This window comes from Lucilia sericata, unplaced genomic scaffold (assembly GCF_015586225.1).
Source record: "Lucilia sericata isolate MDLA Ls3-8-SP2 unplaced genomic scaffold, ASM1558622v1 Contig000179F_arrow, whole genome shotgun sequence".
In the NCBI taxonomy this organism is placed as follows: domain Eukaryota; kingdom Metazoa; phylum Arthropoda; class Insecta; order Diptera; family Calliphoridae; genus Lucilia; species Lucilia sericata.
The window spans coordinates 371027-390786 of NW_023994207.1; the positions used below are offsets into that span (position 1 = coordinate 371027).

Below are 19760 nucleotides of genomic sequence, written 5' to 3' on the forward strand. Positions count from 1 at the left end.
TACTAAAAAAACAATTCACAAAAAATTCTTTCATTTCGAATTTTCTCTCTCTCTCTCTCAGTAGTATTACGAAATTTTTGGGGTGTCCGTGAAAAATTCGCTGTCATTTATTATGTGTGTCATGTGAGAAATCCCTGCAGTTCGATTTAACTGTAAAACATGATCTTGTTCTTTAGAATTACTAAGTTCCAGAATTAGACGTACAAGGAGTACTTCTCTTTTATGACCCTCTTTGGAGGGGGATTAAACTATTTTTTAAGATACATCGCAGAGAAAAAGTTTAAATGCAACTTTTCTGAAGATTACTTAAGGCCAAATTAAGTGGCGTGTAATTTAATCTCTGCTTTACAAATAGGAAAATATAGGAAAACTATTCTCTATAGCAGGAGGGAATATTCACGATTTAAATCTGCTGGGCCCTAAAAGAGTGAAATGAGTTTGTTCGTTATACAAAAAAAGAATTTAAGTAGATGCTGCTGACTGGTTGGCTGGCGGTCTGTGGCAGTACTTAAGTGGCTCACAAACATGTTGAAAATTGTTTCAATAATTTGTTTCTTGTATTTTTTCCCCCAAATTATTGTTGCAAAAACAATTCTTTTGCATTTCGTGATTTTGGCACTTTTAGAAGTTTTGGAACAATTATAGCAGCTTAAACAAAATATTTAAAAGCACTCAAAAATTGCAATAAGAAAACAGCAAAAAAAAAAATCTAAAAAAACACAAAATCGTGTTAAAAATGTTTTAAAACTAAACCTTAGATAATTTTTTTTATTTATACATTTTGCTACCATTCGACGTAGAATATTCACCAGAAGGGAAAGTTTAGATATTTAAAAATTATAAAAATAAAGATGTAGTTTGAAGTGAGCTACCATATGATGCTCTACACCATGAGGTCGATCCTCATCATGTTTATAGTTATATAAAGTTGAAGTCATTATGGAAAATTAACTTTGTATGGGTGCTAGAGGCCTAAGTTGTAGAAATATTAGTACTTTTAACATAATTATAAACTCTATTCGAGTCCTAGGTGATATAGATCACCGATTTCAAAAGCCTTTTTTCTTGGACCAAAAAGATGTATGTGACAAATTTTTGAAAAATTGCGCTTACAATCTTGCACACAAGGTTTACATGGACAGACAGGCTGAGGTGAAAAAACCAACTAAGAAAGTGATTATGGGTATAGGGCTATCATATTTTTGGTATTGTAGGGTATAATTAACACATATATACATACTTGTTTTTTTCCTCCACAACTTTGTTATAAATTAGAGTTTTGACGGACTTAAAAGTTTAATCTCACCTTCCACTCTGGTGAATTCTATATATGTACATATGTATGTATGAATGTATGGATGAATAAATACTAAATTTCAAATGTATTTTTAAGATATTTACATATGTATGTACCTACAAATATTTTAATGCTTTATTAGTTTTTATACCCAGCAAAACTTCGGTAATTACTTGTACTTATATAATCATTCACTTGTCAATGATTACTACACACCGTCTGTATTACTTTAAAGTACTCTTATAATGACTTACATATAATTAGAAACGTAAGTAATTCATTTTGAGTTTTGCCACGGTTTTTGATAACTATTATCGGGCGCGAAATAATATATTATGGTGTTGTGAGTAAGACAGCGAACTAACGAACAAGAAGCCCAGGTTCGTATTCTGTTTGAGCGATTTTTTCTAAACAAAACAACTTATTAACTCACTACTTGTTAGTGCTTATTTAAGTACAGATTTGTAAGCGAGCGTGGTAAGTACTTGCCTCCAATGTCAATACCGTATTAAAATAATGAGTTAAAAAGCTTATGAATAAGTAGTCAAAAGTGGCTTTTTTAGCTAATAAGTTAACTTTTCAATGTAAGTTTTTGCTGGGTAAATACATATTCTTTGCCTTTCAAACCACCACAAAACCCACCAAAAGACAAAAGACATTAAACCAAAAAATGTAAAGAAGAAAAATTGCTGAATATAACGAAAACACGAAATATTTTTTTAACAAAATATTTTATGTAGCATTAATTTTTCTTTTTGTGTTTTTTCTTCTTTTTTCATTTCTTTATACATACAAACACACTTCATATGTACATGTACATATATATTTATCCGATTGTATGTTAAATGTTTAGATCATACAAATAAACAAACCTGTGGCACAGTGGGTTGGAAAACAAGAAAACAAAAAATATTATAAACTTAAGTAAAATTGTAGTGGATGAAAATAGTTTTCTTTATTTCGTTTATAATTTTAAAACTCTATAATGTATTTATTTTCTTTTCTTTTTTAGGTAAGTCCAAATCTGAGGAAACAGTAAGTTATTAAAACAAATGTTGGTAAGAACTAAAATAGCAACCAATTTAACTTCTTTAAATAAAGAGTAACGTTATTGACTGATTGAATCGTCTAACACTTAAGAATTGGACCATAAGTTAGTCTCATCCTAAGCTATCAGTTTAATTCTTACATTTGTTCATTTAAAAGCGGACGGTCTTCTATCTATCGATCTAATCTATCTTCTATCTATCTATCTATCTATCTATCTATCTATCTATCTATCTATCTATCTATCTATCGAGCGAGCGAGCGAGCGAGCGAGCGAGCGAGCGAGCGAGCGAGCGAGCGAGCGAGCGAGCGAGCGAGCGAGCGAGCGAGCGAGCGAGAGAGCGAGCGAGCGAGCGAGCGAGCGAGCGAGGAGCGAGCGAGCGAGCGAGCGAGCGAGCGAGCGAGCGAGCGAGCGAGCGAGCGAGCGAGCGAGCGAGCGAGCGAGCGAGCGAGCGAGCGAGAGCAGCGAGCGAGCGAGCGAGCGAGCGAGCGAGCGAGCGAGCGAGCGAGCGAGCGAGCGAGCGAGCGAGCGAGCAGCGAGAGCGAGCGAGCGAGAGCGAGCGAGCGAGCGAGCGAGCGAGCGAGCGAGCGAGCGAGCGAGCGAGCGAGCGAGCGAGCGAGCGAGCGAGGAGCGAGCGAGCGAGCGAGCGAGCGAGCGAGAGAGCGAGAGAGCGAGCGAGCGAGCGAGCGAGCGAGCGAGCGACGAGCGAGCGAGAGAGCGAGCGAGCGAGCGAGCGAGCGAGCGAGCGAGCTAGCGAGCGAGCTAGAGCGATCGAGCGAGCGAGAGAGCGAGCTAGCGAGCGAGGCGAGCGAGCGAGCGAGCGATAGAGATCTATCCAGCGAGCGATCGATCGACTATCGATCTAGATCTATCTAGCTATCTATGCTATCTATCTATCTATCTATCTATTCTATATATCTATTATCTATCTATCATCTATCATCATCATCACCCAAAACCAAAAAGAGTTCCTAATTTTTTCAACAAATTTTCCTGGGTCAACGCCTTATTTTGTTCATCATGTAAGGGATTTTCACATAGCAAATTTTATTGCGTTACCTTCAAAATTGTGTTTCCCCCATAATGGTTAAAAGAATGAAAATTATGAATTTTTCCATAGAGATTTAGGATTTAAATTTCTTTATTTTCTTTGAAGTAAGTGTTTTTTCCAAATAACTATTTAACATTTTAACATTTTCTTTTCCATTCATATTGTTGAAATACAAATACATAAGTGTACATTTCTTTTCATTTCATATCTTTCGGAAGGGGTTATTGAGGTTTTTCATTTAAGGCATTATTGGATTGTTTTAGCGTTTTCTTTTTTTTAGTCGATATTCATTTAAATGATACGAACGAGAAGAAATAAAACAAGCACTCAACGTTTCTTAATTTGTATAGTTTTCATTTTAGAACATGTAAACCATAGATAGACAGTGCTAATCCATTCACTGCTTTTGTGATTATTACGATGATGTTGATGATGATGATATTCTTTGCTACCACGTGCCCCACTAAAATCTATAATTTGTGTTCTTTACTGTTGTTTTCGGCCATCTGTTTTAAACATAAATATGCACTTGCATTTTTTATTATTATTTTTCCATTTTTATTTTTTTGAAATACAATTGTTTAGTTTCTTGAATTTCTTGTTTATGGATTTTTTAACCATAAAATTATTTAAACATTCATTTAAATCGTAATGTATGAGTGTATCTATAGCAACGTATCTGTGTATCTTTGTATTGTTTTTTTTACGTTTAAACAAAAAAGTGTTAATCATTTGTTTATAGTTCAAGTTGTCAGTGTGGAAAATGCATTTTAATGTAGACAATTTTGATTTATTCGAATTCATTAACTGGAATGTTAATTTTTTATGGCCTTTTAAAGAAACTCAATAATTTTATTTAATTTAATGTGTGTGGAAGTGTTGTAGGTGAACGAATGCTTAAATGTATGAATTAACTTAGTGTGTCTTTTGCATCTCCTCAGAGGTTAATGAATTTGAATATTTTAAAAGGAAAACAAAATATGATTTATCTAATTTATAAACACCCACTAATCGATAAATGGGTGTGGGTGTGATAAGATAGACTTTAACATAAATAACAAAACAAATGTTTCAAATTTTGAAAAAGTCAATGAATTTTGTATAAACTTGAATTTCTATATGTGTTTTCTATTGTTTAACGTTCATTAACACTGCAAAAATATTTCACTAAAGATATTTAACATTTTACATCAGTTAATGTTAGTACTACGGCTCAATATTGGGTTAGTTAGTTAGTTAGTTAGTTAGTTAGTTAGTTAGTTAGTTAGTTAGTTAGTTAGTTAGTTAGTTAGTTAGTTAGTTAGTAGTTAGTTAGTTAGTTAGTTAGTTAGTTAGTTAGTTAGTTGTAGTTAGTTAGTTAGTTAGTTAGTAGTTAGTTAGTTAGTTAGTTAGTTAGTGTTAGTAGTTAGTTAGTTAGTTAGTTAGTAGTTAGTTAGTTAGTTAGTAGTTAGTTAGTTAGTTAGTTAGTTAGTTAGTAGTTAGTTAGTTAGTTAGTTAGTTAGTTAGTTAGTTAGTTAGTTAGTTAGTTAGTTAGTTAGTTAGTTAGTTAGTAGTTAGTTAGTTAGTTAGTTAGTTAGTTAGTTAGTTAGTTAGTTAGTAGTTAGTTAGTTAGTTAGTTAGTTAGTTAGTTAGTTAGTTAGTTAGTTAGTTAGTTAGTTAGTTAGTTAGTTAGTTAGTTAGTTAGTAGTTAGTTAGTTAGTTAGTTAGTTAGTTAGTTAGTTAGTTAGTAGTTAGTTAGTTAGTTAGTTAGTTAGTTAGTTAGTTAGTTAGTTAGTTAGTTAGTTAGTTAGTTAGTTAGTTAGTTAGTTAGTTAGTTAGTTAGTTAGTTAGTTAGTTAGTAGTGTTAGTTAGTTAGTTAGTTAGTTAGTTAGTTAGTTAGTTAGTTAGTTAGTTAGTTAGTTAGTTAGTTAGTTAGTTAGTTAGTTAGTTAGTTAGTTAGTTAGTTAGTTAGTTAGTTAGTTAGTTAGTTAGTTAGTTAGTTAGTTAGTTAGTTAGTTAGTTAGTTAGTTAGTTAGTTAGTTAGTTAGTAGTTAGTTAGTTAGTTAGTTAGTTAGTTAGTTAGTTAGTTAGTTAGTTAGTTAGTTAGTTAGTTAGTTAGTTAGTTAGTTAGTTAGTTAGTTAGTTAGTTAGTTAGTTAGTTAGTTAGTATTAGTTAGTTAGTTAGTAGTTAGTTAGTTAGTTAGTTAGTTAGTTAGTTAGTAGTTAGTTAGTTAGTTAGTTAGTTAGTTAGTTAGTTAGTTAGTTAGTTAGTTAGTAGTTAGTTAGTTAGTTAGTTAGTTAGTTAGTTAGTTAGTTAGTTAGTTAGTTAGTTAGTTAGTTAGTTAGTTAGTTAGTTAGTTAGTTAGTTAGTTAGTTAGTTAGTTAGTTAGTTAGTTAGTTAGTTAGTTAGTTAGTTAGTTAGTTAGTTAGTTAGTTAGTTAGTTAGTTAGTTAGTAGTTAGTTAGTTAGTTAGTTAGTTAGTTAGTTAGTTAGTTAGTTAGTTAGTTAGTTAGTTAGTTAGTTAGTTAGTTAGTTAGTTAGTTAGTTAGTTAGTTAGTTAGTTAGTTAGTAGTTAGTTAGTTAGTTAGTTAGTTAGTTAGTTAGTTAGTTAGTTAGTTAGTTAGTTCGTAGTAGTTAGTTAGTTAGTTAGTTAGTTAGTTAGTTAGTTAGTTAGTTAGTTAGTTAGTTAGTTAGTTAGTTAGTTAGTTAGTTAGTTAGTTAGTAGTTAGTTAGTTAGTTAGTTAGTTAGTTAGTTAGTTAGTTAGTTAGTTAGTTAGTTAGTTAGTTAGTTAGTTAGTTAGTTAGTTAGTTAGTTAGTTAGTTAGTTAGTTAGTTAGTTAGTTAGTTAGTTAGTTAGTTAGTTAGTTAGTTAGTTAGTTAGTTAGTAGTTAGTTAGTTAGTTAGTTAGTAGTTAGTTAGTTAGTTAGTTAGTTATTAGTTAGTTAGTTAGTTAGTAGTTAGTTAGTTAGTTAGTTAGTTAGTTAGTTAGTTAGTTAGTTAGTTAGTTAGTAGTTAGTAGTAGTTAGTTAGTTAGTAGTTAGTTAGTTAGTTAGTTAGTTAGTTAGTTAGTTAGTTAGTTAGTTAGTTAGTTAGTTAGTTAGTTAGTTAGTTAGTTAGTTAGTTAGTTAGTTAGTTAGTTAGTTAGTTAGTTAGTTAGTTAGTCGTTAGTTAGTTAGTTAGTTAGTTAGTTAGTTAGTAGTTAGTTAGTTAGTTAGTTAGTTAGTTAGTTAGTTAGTTAGTTAGTTAGTTAGTAGTTAGTTAGTTAGTTAGTTAGTTAGTTAGTTAATTATATTAAAATTCTCAACGTGTACTTGTGTATCATTAAAATTAATGTTGCTAGCAACATGTTGCTAACATCAAATGCTAATTATATTGTGTTTACTTCGATGTGTGTGATACCAATATTAAACATTATTTGGTATCATAAATCTTTATTTGCTGTTGTTGTAATTTCTATTAAAACTACAAAAAAATTAAATTTGCAAAAAAAAGTGCAGGCGAACTATTTGTGAGTACAAAATTAGAGATTACTAAAACAAAATAAAACAAATACACACAATATTCACTAAAAAATAAGAAAACAAAAATGTTAAAAATACTGTTAATAACATTTGTCATTTGTTTATGTTAAATTAAGAAAAACAAAACAAAAATAAGAACTGAACCAATACAAAAGCAACATTTTCTAGTGGCTGAAGGCAATTGTGTTTTTTTTTTTTTTTTTTAATAAAAACAAAAAAATATAAATTCAACAATAAAAAAATAAAACAAAACGACAAATGTTTACAAATAATAATAATACAAATTCTGAATAATAGCAGCTGAGCTGCTGCAGTCGCTGTTTTAACAGCAGCAACAAATAAAAAAATGTTAAATGCAGCTGCAAGCAATTGTTGCTGCAGAGAAACAAATTTCTGAGTAAAAAACCAACAGCAGCAAAATTACAAAAACAAAGCAAAAAATGTTGCAAAGCCAAGAGACTTTTTGTTGTTGAATTTTTGATAATTTTATTTTTTTTTTGTGTTTTAGTAGGAGAATGTCGGGCTGTTGGACTACAAGTTTGTGTTTTCAGTGATAATTGCAGGAATTTTGAAAAGAAAAAAGTTTTGATTTAAAAAAATGTGTTTATAATTGAAAACAAAAAAAAAAATATATTAAACAAATTTACTAATCAATTACAAATTACTTTTAAGTCTTTAAAAAACTAAAAATATTATTAAAATCTAAAAAGGTATTAAACAAAATTCACCACACCTTGAAAAATATTATTTTTTTTTTTTTTGTTTTAAATAAATTCTCTAGTGTTGAATAGAAAATGTTCGAAATACGTAAATGAAACAAGAAGAAAATTCGAAATAAATTTGAAATTATAACAGAGTAAAAGAAAAACCTTCGATTGCCTGCCTGCTGCTGCCTACAGCCGACAAAAACATACAAAATAAATACATATTTTTTTTAATTTTTTTTTCAATCAATATCAAAACCGTTTGTTTCGTGGTTCTTCTCTATGTTTGCTTTAGTTGTCGAATGTAGCGCGCCGTAAACGCACGGACCGAAAAATAAATTTTCCGATTTTTATTAAAATATATACATACAGATATTTTTGTTGGTTTTGTGTGCCAGCAACAAGAAATCTCTCCAAATAAGTTTAAAAAACAAACCCCCCTCCCCAACCACAAATCAAAACATTTCTAACGTCAGACCAACCATGTGCGATCAATAATGATCTCTGGTGTTGGTGTCGGCGGTGTGTTCGCATTTTCGGTTTCTGTTGTTTTGTTTTACACGGTGCTTCTACTCAGCTGCTTTAGCTAAACTATTTTTAACAAAAATATAAAAAAATAAAAAAGGAAAATGTATATTAAAAATTTGAAAATTTGTGAAAAAAATTTCAAAACTAGTGCATTATAGTGAAAAAATTATTTAAATAAAAATAAATCAGCTAGAAAAATATATAAAAATTTTAACAAAAATTAAGTAAAAATTTTAACAAATATTATACTTAAAAGCAAAATATTAAAATTAAAATAAAACTAAAATATTTGAAGTGTTCTTTTACCTCTTCCCCTAAAATATATTTTTAAATAAATAAAAATAATTTACAAAGCAAATATCTCAAAAAAAAAAAAAAAAAACCTATTGAAGAGTTTATAAATAGAAAAAAGCGTGTAAAAAAATAATGCTATTTGTGTGTAAAACAACAAAGACAAACAGCAGAATTATCATTATTACAATTTTTCCCTTTTTCTCTGTGCACTGCTAAAATTACATTCATATAGCTAAATAACAACAACAAGAAAGTGAAAAAATAATAGTAAACTTATATTTACATACATATTTATGTACATATGTATGTAATACGTGTGTGATTATACAAAAAAAGTATTTATTTACTGTTATTCCCGCGAATATCAATAAAAAAATAAATATTGTCTCAATTACATTGTTTGTGTCTCTTCATTGAGAGTCAATTGTTTTGTTACAACAGTACTTGTAATAACAATAATAATAATAGCAACAACAACAATATAATAAAGAGCTCTACTAAAGTTTTTAGTTTGTGTTGTTGTTTTTGTCGGCATATTTAAATCAAGTAAGTTTTTGTTTTGCTTTCTTTTCTACTTTTCTTTATTGTGTATTTGCAAAAACAATTGCAAGGAGTTAAACTGGTTTTGTCAATTGTAAACATTGTATAGAAACATTTTTGGTTTGTTTATGTTTACAGTGATACACAGTGGTGGAAAAAATAATACAAACGACTTTATATAGTGGTGAAAACTAAATTTTCTCAAAAAGTACCCGTTACAATTTGATGATTTGTATCTTAAATAAAAGGTATTTAGGTCTACTTTCCTATGATAAATGGAGTTTATAAGTTTTTTTGCTCCATCGTATTTTATTGGTATTTAAAAAATTTGGCATTGGAAAAAATAATAGAAACGATTAACAATATTACACTGGGGACATAAGCTGAGATTTCTTAAACTGCGTTTTGTATTTATTTTTAAAAATTTGAATTGTAAATGATATTCCCAATATACTGTTTCCTCGGTTCTTTATGTTAACGTGTGTTTTTTTCAACGCCTGATTGACCATATGAGCTCTGACGGCTGAATTGGAGCCACGAAAGAAATAGCTCAACTTTCGAGCCGAAGAAGTTTTGAATCCGCTTATAGATAACGATAATCCACCGATTTTTGGCCCCGATTTTGAGCAATATTTCACATTTTGGCAATTCAATCCATTCTTGGTGGTTAAAAAGGGGCTTAAATATCAAAGTATCCTGATGGACAGGTAAAATAAGTTGAATTTAAAACTAAAATTTCATGAAATGTAAAAATTTCGAAAATTAATTTTAAATTTAGGTATAGCACTGTTTGGGAATTAATACTAGTATAGACCCAATACGATCTATTGCAAAAAATAAAACAGAATGCTTTTAAACGAGGGAAATAAAATATGTTTTTTTCATTACCTTTTCTAAAATCTAATACGTTTATTTTATGGAAAAAATTACAAAGAATATTCTTTCTGATGTTTTAATATGATAAGGTGCATTTTATCTGAACTTACGTTACCGTAGACTACCTACAATTCAAACTGAATTTAAAAATTTTTTAGGTTTTGTGAACTTTTTGTTTTAAATTTAACTGAATTTAGCATTATTTCACAAGTCCATAAATATACTTTGACATTTAAGCCCCTTTTTAACCACCAAGAACAGGTCAATTTAAAAAATAGTGAAATATTGCTCGAAATTTGGCCCAAAAACCGGTGGATTGTCCTTATCTATAACTGGGTTCAAAACTTTTTCTTCTCGAAATCTTCTCAAAAACTTTTTTTTTTAGATAATTTAACCATTAGAAGAAATTTCTTTCACTATCTGAAATTCTTATTTAAGAAAACTTGAAAGTCGGGCCTCTGATTCAGCTTTCAGGATCCATATGGTCAATCAAGCAAAATCAAATGTTAATATAAAAATTAATGTAAAAAGTATACTTTTATATTAAGAATTCCATTTATAATTAAAATTTTTAATAATAAGTACTAAACGTAGTTTAATAAATCTCAGCTTATGTCCCCAGTGTAATACTATGAATCGTTTCTATTATTTTTTCCAATGCCAAATTTTTTTAATTCCAATAAAAAACGATGGAGCAAAAAAACTTACAAACTCCATTTATCATAGAAAAGTAGACCTAAATACCTTTTATTTAACGGGTACCCTTTGCGAAAATTTAGTTTTCACCCCAAAATAAAGTCGTTTCTATTATTTTTTCCACCACTGTATGTATATACCCTACACCACTTTAGTGAGGTCGAAATTTTCCACATATTTCAATTATATTTGATATGATCTTCTGAAGCCTTTTAAAAATCGTACACATCGGCCAATTATTTCACCTAGTCCCCATGCTTCTGAGCTCATAAATATATTTAATATACTCGTATCTCGACAAGAAGCGGCACAACTAAGTTTTATACTAAATTTAATGACTCTGATGAATTTTGTAATGATCGGCCCTTGCAACTAAACAAAGTTCTTCAGAAAATGACTTAAATTTGCACAATTAAAACGACTAGTGTCGATATGAAATTTAGCATTAATGTATGTAAACGTACTAAATCCATCCACAAACATTTATTAGGATTGGTCTATATTTTCCCCAATCCTCCAATAGTAAAATTCTTCAATTCAAAGTATGTCTGATAGAATCATATAAGGATTCCTGAAGATATTTAGAATATTCAGAATTTTTTTTTCAACAGACGTCTGCATTACACAGACGGACATCGCTAAACCAGATTATATATATGCAATAAAGACCAAATCCAATACCGCATTGATTCTAAAGATTATAAAAATCCTTCTTGATTTTTAAACGTTTTATTCTTACACTTACTTTTTTTTTGTAAGAGCTGTTATAGAGGTGAAGGTTAAGCTATAGACCTATCATGAACAGTAGTACCTATACAGAATTTATTTCTTATAATTCTTTTCAGTGTATAACTGTATAATTAGCACTTATTTTACTTATATTCCGGGAAACGTTTTTATTTTTTGAGAATATTACGACAAAATTTAAATTATACAGCTTCTACCGGTGGAAATAATCTTTCGCAGGCACCCCGATATTTTACAGACCCACAACATAGTTTGATCTATCAAATATATAAAACTGCAAAATCTGCCATTAATAGGCTGATATATTATTATAAAAAAACAAAACTTTTCGAAGCACTCCGATATTTTACAAACACACGACCAATGTAAAAAATAATAGTCGGGCATTCATTATTATAAACAAATGATTTTGAATAATTTCCTGAGCCTATTTAGTCCATCTGTGTGGTTTATTTGCTGGGTGTCTTCGCAGAATTTAATATAATGATTCTATTTATAACCTAAACCACTTTAGTGGAGAGTAAAAATATTTGTCATTTACATCTGCTTAGAATCTTTTTCTGGGCCGATTTAGTCCATTTGTCCTGCTTACTGGCTGCGTATCCTTTCTAAGCTTTTGCACAAGATATTAGTCGCATGTTCAAGATAATTTTGAAATTTGGCGTATATATCATTTATTTTTATAGTTTTTTATAAGCACTGATGATAATATTCCGACTTCATTTGACCATAACCCTTATACAAACCTACTTCCGAAAATTTCTGGGATATTCATTCACTTATAAGACTTATAAATACTAATATCAGCAATAATAAATTTAAACATAAGTAAATCACCAAATTTTATGGGGATCAGTCCATATTAGTCCCTAGACCCCATCAATAGAGTATCATATGAGTATCATAGAGTATCATATGTTCGGTCAAAAACTAACGATTTTTTTTATTTTATTTTTTTTTTTTTTTTTTGATGTGTCTTATTTTCTACATAAGAACCTAAAATAAGTTTGTAGCTCATTTGATTAGTTAAAGTAAACGGAAATCAGTTAAAAGTCAGTAGCTAAAACATAAATTTCGAGGGTAAATGATAAATAACAAGAGAGTGCTATATTCGGATATGCCGAATCTTAAATACCCTCCACCTGTAAGCTTTTTGAAAAATTTAGGAGTGATTTGTATATATCAAAAACATATTTATGAGGTATTTTAGTCCGTTATCTTTATTTATCTATCAATGAAATATTCGATTTTTGAAAGTGGGTCTTTCACGTGAGCTATGACCAATTAGGGACTGATCCGGAAAATATTTCTCAGGATGGTTCATATCTACTTTAAACACATTCATGACGAAATTTATACCGATATCTTCATTCAGTAATGAAATATATATCCACTTACGATGGCCATTATATGGTAGATATGACCAATTAATGACCGATCCGAAAAAAAATTGGTAGAGTCATATATGTATACACAAAACATATTTATGTCGAATATTATTCCAATATATTTATTTCTTAATTAGTTAATTAAAAATTCGCAGGCTTTTTTATATGTACTTTAAACACATTAGTAATGAAATATGTGAATTTTCGTGGTTATCGGCAATAGGCCTACAGAGAACATATTTATGTCGAATATTATTCTAATATTTTTATTTCTTAATTAGTTATTTACATTTAAGTGATTTTCGGAAGTGGACCTTATATGGGAGCTATTACCATTTATGGACCGATACAGATTTACGTTGGTAATATGATAATACCGTAATACCGATATTAATATTATTAATAACTTCGTCAAAAATCAAAGATAAACCCATTTTCGAGAATATGGACCTCTGTATGGGGGCTATGGGAAATCTTGGACCTAATGTTTTGAGTTTGAACATAATAATCCCTGGGCAAAGTAAATAACGTGTGGCAGAATTCATTGAATAATCTTCGGTAGTTTCTGAGAAAATGTTTTTTTTTTTCGAGGTAGTCTAAAATTTTTACTCATATCTTTTTACGTTGTGAACCGATTTTGCTGATTTTCAATACCAAACTGCTCAGGCCAATAATGAATATTTTCGGAAAACTTTGTTGATTTCCTTTGCTTAGACAGACGGACGGACATAGCTAAATCGACACAGAATTTGATAAGGACCCGGAATATATATACTTTGTTGGGTCTCAGATGAATATTTCTCGGTGTTACACACGAAATGATAAACTTATATATACCCTCTATCACCACTGATGGTGGTGGATGGTATAAAAAAGGCTAAATTTAGCCTTAAAAACACTGCCCATGACATAGATAGACCTATTAAATACATACTTATCGAATAACTATAATACAATAAAACTACAAAATCGGTCATTAATAGGCTGCTATATTTCTATTATGATCAAAATATAACGACAACATCAATTTAGTGCTTGTTTTGGTGCAGTGTAAAAAAGATTCGTCACAACCGTTACTTGTTTTTATTATAATGTGTATTTGTTATTTTGTATTCTTATTTTATTATTATTATAATTTCTAAATTGTAATTAATTAACATCCTCATTAAACAAACTGCATTTTTAGTTTATTAAGTCACTCACTTATTCTATGTATGATCATATCACCTAGTCAAAGTTGCCAGTAAATTATTTCAATAGAAAAAATATACATATTTACCCATAAGAATTATTCAATTTAATAATTAATATTCAATAGAAAATAATAGAACTATAATATAGCACTGCGTGAGCCATGTCATCAAGTGACTAAAAGATAATTGTTGGTTGAGTAATTTGTTATTGATTTAATTTAGTTAGAAATTATTCCCTAATGTGTAGTTCGTCTGAATTTTATTTACTTTATTTGAAACGCTGACTTTATAACACTGTGCAACAAATTTTAAATGTCTTCAAATTTATTTGTCTTACTCTGCTAAAGCTTAGAAATATTATATTACGATTATTTTCTATCCAAAATAAATACGCTAATTTGATCGATCTCAGTCTTTACTAGTAGTAGTCATGTGCATAAATGTTTGCATGAACTGTCTGTCTATTTGACACTTAATGCTACACTGCTATGACAGTTGACATAACAAATTCTATCATTCTCTCTAAGTGTCTGCGCCTTTGTTCATACATAAGAATGTGTTTTTTTTTTTTTTTTTTTTCTTAATTATAGAAAATAACATAAACAACAATTAAACACAGAGAAAGAGAATAAAAAGTGTAAATTAAAATAAACAGACATAAATATATTTTTTTGTTGTCTGTAGCATGATAGTTAAGGTGAATATGCTAACAGAGCAACCAACAAATCAACAGCTACAGAAATGAACAACATTAAAATTTTCTTTAATTTTTATGTAAATCATTTTGTTATACAAGATTTTATGCGAAAATCCGAAACAAAGGAAATTTAAGAAAATAACATTTAATGGTATTTAAATGCAGACTTAGCATATACTATATATACCCTGCAGTTCGCTGAGGCTCTCTCCTTAAATAGTTACATACTTTATTTTGGCTTCATCTGCGTTTCAAATATAGTTCAAACGCGCTAAAGAATCCAAAGATTTATGAATTCGATTCAATCAAAATGTCGGATAATTGGGAAAAATATTATCTAAAAGGGATACATTACCTCCCAGTAAAACTGCAGAATAAATTGTGTTTGTACAATTGTGTGTACATAATAAGTAGTTGTATACATACTCATATATTATTTAGTTCTTTTCGTATTAAAACAAAAACTCAAAAAAGTGCAAAATATTCTTAAATTCTTCAACAAAAACTATGACGCGAAAAAGCTCTACATGAACAATGGCCCCCTGATATGGTTCTTACGGCTCCTAGGGACAGTAAAAGTTTTTGGTGGTTCGGTAAAAGTCTAAAGGTCAGATCTTCAATTCTAACGCTTTTTAATGACGACCAAACATTCACTGACACGATTGATAAAGCTAAACTTTTAGCTGAGCTATTCGCAAGTAATTCCTTCTTAGAGGAAAGCTTTCAACCACTACACGAGCTAGAAATGTTGTAACCAGTAAATATGTATGTCAAATATGTTTTTTGAGCGCGTCCTTTTAAAAATTTATTAGTGGATCTCAACATATTTAAGACTCTTGGACAAGATGTCGAAGTGCTTTACGTGAACACCTGACGTGTCGTGTCGTCCTGACCATTCTTAACTTCTGAGATGCAAAAACAACTATGCAGTTGGGATGGCCTCTGTTGAGTCGGAAACAACATAAATCCATCAAATAAGCCAAGGAATTTGTTCTTAATCACAGATAACTGACTTTGGTAAATCTGGTATGAATAGAGTTTTTCTTGAAAATACCTGGACTTGTATAAGATACCTTTCATCCATCACCATTCAACCCAGCACACTTCTCATTCATTCGACACACCCATAGAGAACAACATCCGACACACTCACTTTAGGTATATAGGCGGGTAAGATCCTGTATCATATACATTTAACACCAACTCATTTCCAACCCACAGTCACTCTTTAGTGGGGTATCTGTTGATTTCAGCAACAGCATCGAAATTATCCAGAATTATAGATCCCACACGCGTATTTGAGTTTAAACCACAGCCATCACATGCACCCCAACGGGACCTCTCCAATAACCGGGACAAGATATAGCCCGAAAATATGCCCTGCGGGCTACCGGTTCCCGTTTTAACAGATTATGTGGTTTTCTGGTTTGACCCCATGTCAAATCATTCCAGGAAAAGGCCAAGGACACATTTGATCATCACCAGTTTATAGTCCCGGCAGACTAGAGGCACTATTCTATTTGTTATAGATGGGATCTCATCAAACAAGTTCAATTCAGGGGTACCGCAAGGCTCTGTTCTATCTCCTACTCTATTTCTTATTTTCATAAACGATCATCTATATCAAACTTTCAACCCTATCTACAAGAGTTTCCTCCAAACTTTCTGACTAATATAGCATATTTCAGGCTGAAATATCAGCCATAAAACGGACTTCAAATATACAATAATGAGATTCGAAAAAACAACGATAGTCAGGCAGCTCTAAGGGATATAAGTGGTGTTTATACAACATCGCACTTGATTCTAGACTTAAGTAATCAACATTTTTGCTCGAATATTTAATACCCTTACACAAGGGGTTTATTTTTCAATTAATTGACATTTATGAACTGCTGCTGCATGTTGTAATAAAAAACATGTTTTATGGTTTTATTCTAATATTATATTTAGCAGTTTAATTGTAATTAAATAATTATGGAACCAGTTTTTCTTGTGTCATCATCACAATACTCCACCAACATCCTAACTTCTCACCATAAAATTTTATACAGATACTAATCGTCATCACTACCAAAAACTAAACATCATCAGCATCATCACCATTTAGTCATCCGAAAAAAAAGATAAATAAAAATGATAAAACCACATTTATGATGTCATTTCGATACCCTATCAGTGAATGGATGATATATTAGGTTTAACTTAAGATTTGTTAAAAATAAAAACTAAATTCACTCAGACGACTGAGAACATTTGTAGGTCCGCTATAGTCTGAGTCTCTGACAGGAATCGAAAAGGATTAAGATTGACAGGATTAGAAAAGGATTTTATTAAGTTATATTTCGTATTATACTCTAAATTTGCGTAAATATTACGTAAAAAGTAGTTACCACTTTAATTCCTAATGTTAAGAAGGGATTATTTTCAGTGTACAAAAAATTTTGGCTAAATTTCTATCTAACATATCTATGCCAATACTTTATGACCATCTATAGCGTTCTTTTTGATTATTACTTATGAATTCACAATGGCAACAACAAATTGGCTTGTGCTGTGTACTATCACTTATTTGGTTGACATTTGACGCCATTGTTTCTATTTTTGCCGTTGGTTTTGTTACAGTGGTATTTTGTAATAGTTTGTGATTTTTTTATTATATTTTTTTCCATTGTCCCCTATTTTCTCCTGTTATGGCCGCCATTCATCAGATTCCATTCGTTTGTATCACTATGTGTGTAGGTAGGAACGTGGATGTGACGTCGATAAAGCGCCAGTAAATATTTTTTTCTAATAAAAACCAAAAAGCACTAAAAATTATTATTATTGTATTAAATATTTTAATTAAATTTGATTGGCCATTAAATTATTATTTTCTTGTTCTCAACTATAGATGGACGAATGAATGTCTGGCATGGAATTTTGTTTTGATTAAAAACTTAATTGAATTGAATGCAATTTAAATGAAAATGTGTTAAATAGTATATTCTTATTGTAGTTTTGAAAAATTTTCTACTTTATTGTCTGGTGTGTCATTGTTTTTAAAATATTTATTTAATTTTTTTTCTAATTTTCTATTATGCTTATGAGTTTGCTTAAATGCAGAAAATGAAGAAAAATAGATTATACAAAAAGATTATTAAAAAAAGAAATCATAATCCGATTTTTTATTTTGTTGCCAACAACCAGAGAATAGAATACAATGAATAAAAGTAGCCAAAAAAATGTATTACTTACATAAACACACATTTATATTTCCCTTTTTATATTTCAAATGCCATACAAGTGATGATAAACTGATTGTTGTAGCAAAAAATGGAAATAAAAATATTACAGTATCAAATAAATTAATATTTTAAATTACTAAATAAGTACTTAAGGGTACTTTAATATTTTATATACATAATTTCTGCAACAGAACTAGAAATGACCAAGAACTGAATAATAACTTAACTAGAACTGAACTAGAACTAAACTAGAACTGAACTAGAACTGAACTAGAACTGAACTAGAACTGATTTAGAACTGAACTAGAACTGAACTAGAACTGAACTAGAACTGAACTAGAACTGAACTAGAACTGAACTAGAACTGAACTAGAACTGAACTAGAACTGAACTAGAACTGAACTAGAACTGAACTAGAACTGAACTAGAACTGAATTAGAACTGAACTAGAACTGAACTAGAACTGAAATAGAACTGAACTAGAACTGAACTAGAACTGAACTAGAACTGAACTAGAACTGAACTAGAACTGAACTAGAACTGAACTAGAACTAGAACTGAACTAGAACTGAACTAGAACTGAACTAGAACTGAACTAGAACTGAACTAGAACTGAACTAGAACTGAACTAGAACTGAACTAGAACTGAACTAGAACTAGAACTGAACTGAACTGAACTAGAACTGAATAAGAACTGAACTAGAACTGAACTTAATGAACTAGAACTGAACTAGAACTGAACTAGAACTGAACTAGAACTGAACTAGAACTGAACTAGAACTGAACTAGAACTGAACTAGAACTGAACTAGAACTGAACTAGAACTGAACTAGAACCTGAACTAGAAACTGAACTAGAACTGAACTAGAACGAACTAGAACTGAACTAATGAACTAGAACTGAACTAGAACTGAACTAGAACTGAACTAGAACTGAACTAGAACTGAACTAGAACTGAACTGAACTAGAACTGAATAAGAACTGAACTAGAACTGAACTATACTGAACTAGAACTGAACTAAGAACTGAACTAGAACTGAACTAGAAACTGAACTAGAACTTGAACTAGAACTGAACTAGAACTGAACTAGAACTGAACTAGAACTGAACTAGAACTGAACTAGACTGAACTAGAACTGAACTAGAACTGAACTAGAACTGAACTAGAACTGAACTAGAACTGAACTAGAACTGAACTAGAACTGAACTAGAACTGAACTAGAACTGAACTAGAACTGAACTAGAACTGAACTAGAACTGAACTAGAACTGAACTAGAACTGAAACTAGAACTGAACTAGAACTGAACTAGAACTGAACTAGAACTGAACTAGAACTGACTAGAACTAGAACTAGAACTAGAACTGAACTAGAACTGAACTAGAACTGAACTAGAACTGAACTAGAACTGAACTAGAACTGAACTAGAACTGAACTAGAACTGAACTAGAACTGAACTAGAACTGAACTAGATCTGAACTAGATCTGAACTAGAACTGAGACTAGAATGAACTAGAACTGAACTAGAACTGAACTAGAACTGAACTAGAACTGAACTAGAACTGAACTAGAACTGAACTAGAACTGAACTAGAAACTGAACTAGAACTGAACTAGAACTGAACTAGAACTGAACTAGAACTGAACTAGAACTGAACTAGAACTGAACTAGAACTGAACTAGAAACTGAACTAGAACTGAACTAGAACTGAACTAGAACTGAACTGAACTAGAACTGAACTAGAACTGAACTAGAACTGAACTAGAACTGAACTAGAACTGAACTAGAACTGAACTAGAACTGAACTAGAACTGAACTAGAACTGAACTAGAACTGAACTAGATCTGAACTAGATCTGAACTAGAACTGAACTAGAACTGAACTAGAACTGAACTAGAACTGAACTAGAACTGAACTAGAACTGAACTAGAACTAAACTAGAACTGAACTAGAACTAAACTAGAACTGAACTAGT

The 19760-nt window shown here is 30.4% G+C and overlaps 1 protein-coding gene across 14 annotated transcripts in view; it reads left to right on the forward strand.

Annotated features, from left to right (window-relative positions):
- LOC119601628 (sodium/calcium exchanger 3) overlaps nt 1-19760 on the forward strand; it is a 176831-nt gene that overhangs the window by 19510 nt on the left and 137561 nt on the right. For 10 of the 14 annotated variants that reach the window (XM_037952679.1, XM_037952681.1, XM_037952677.1 and 7 more), the window contains exon 1: nt 7624-8968. The exons of 2 other annotated variants lie outside the window; for them this stretch is intronic. The gene's annotated coding sequence lies outside the window, so the exon portion shown is untranslated. 2 more of the 14 variants (XM_037952672.1, XM_037952674.1) reach the window with 2 other exon arrangements.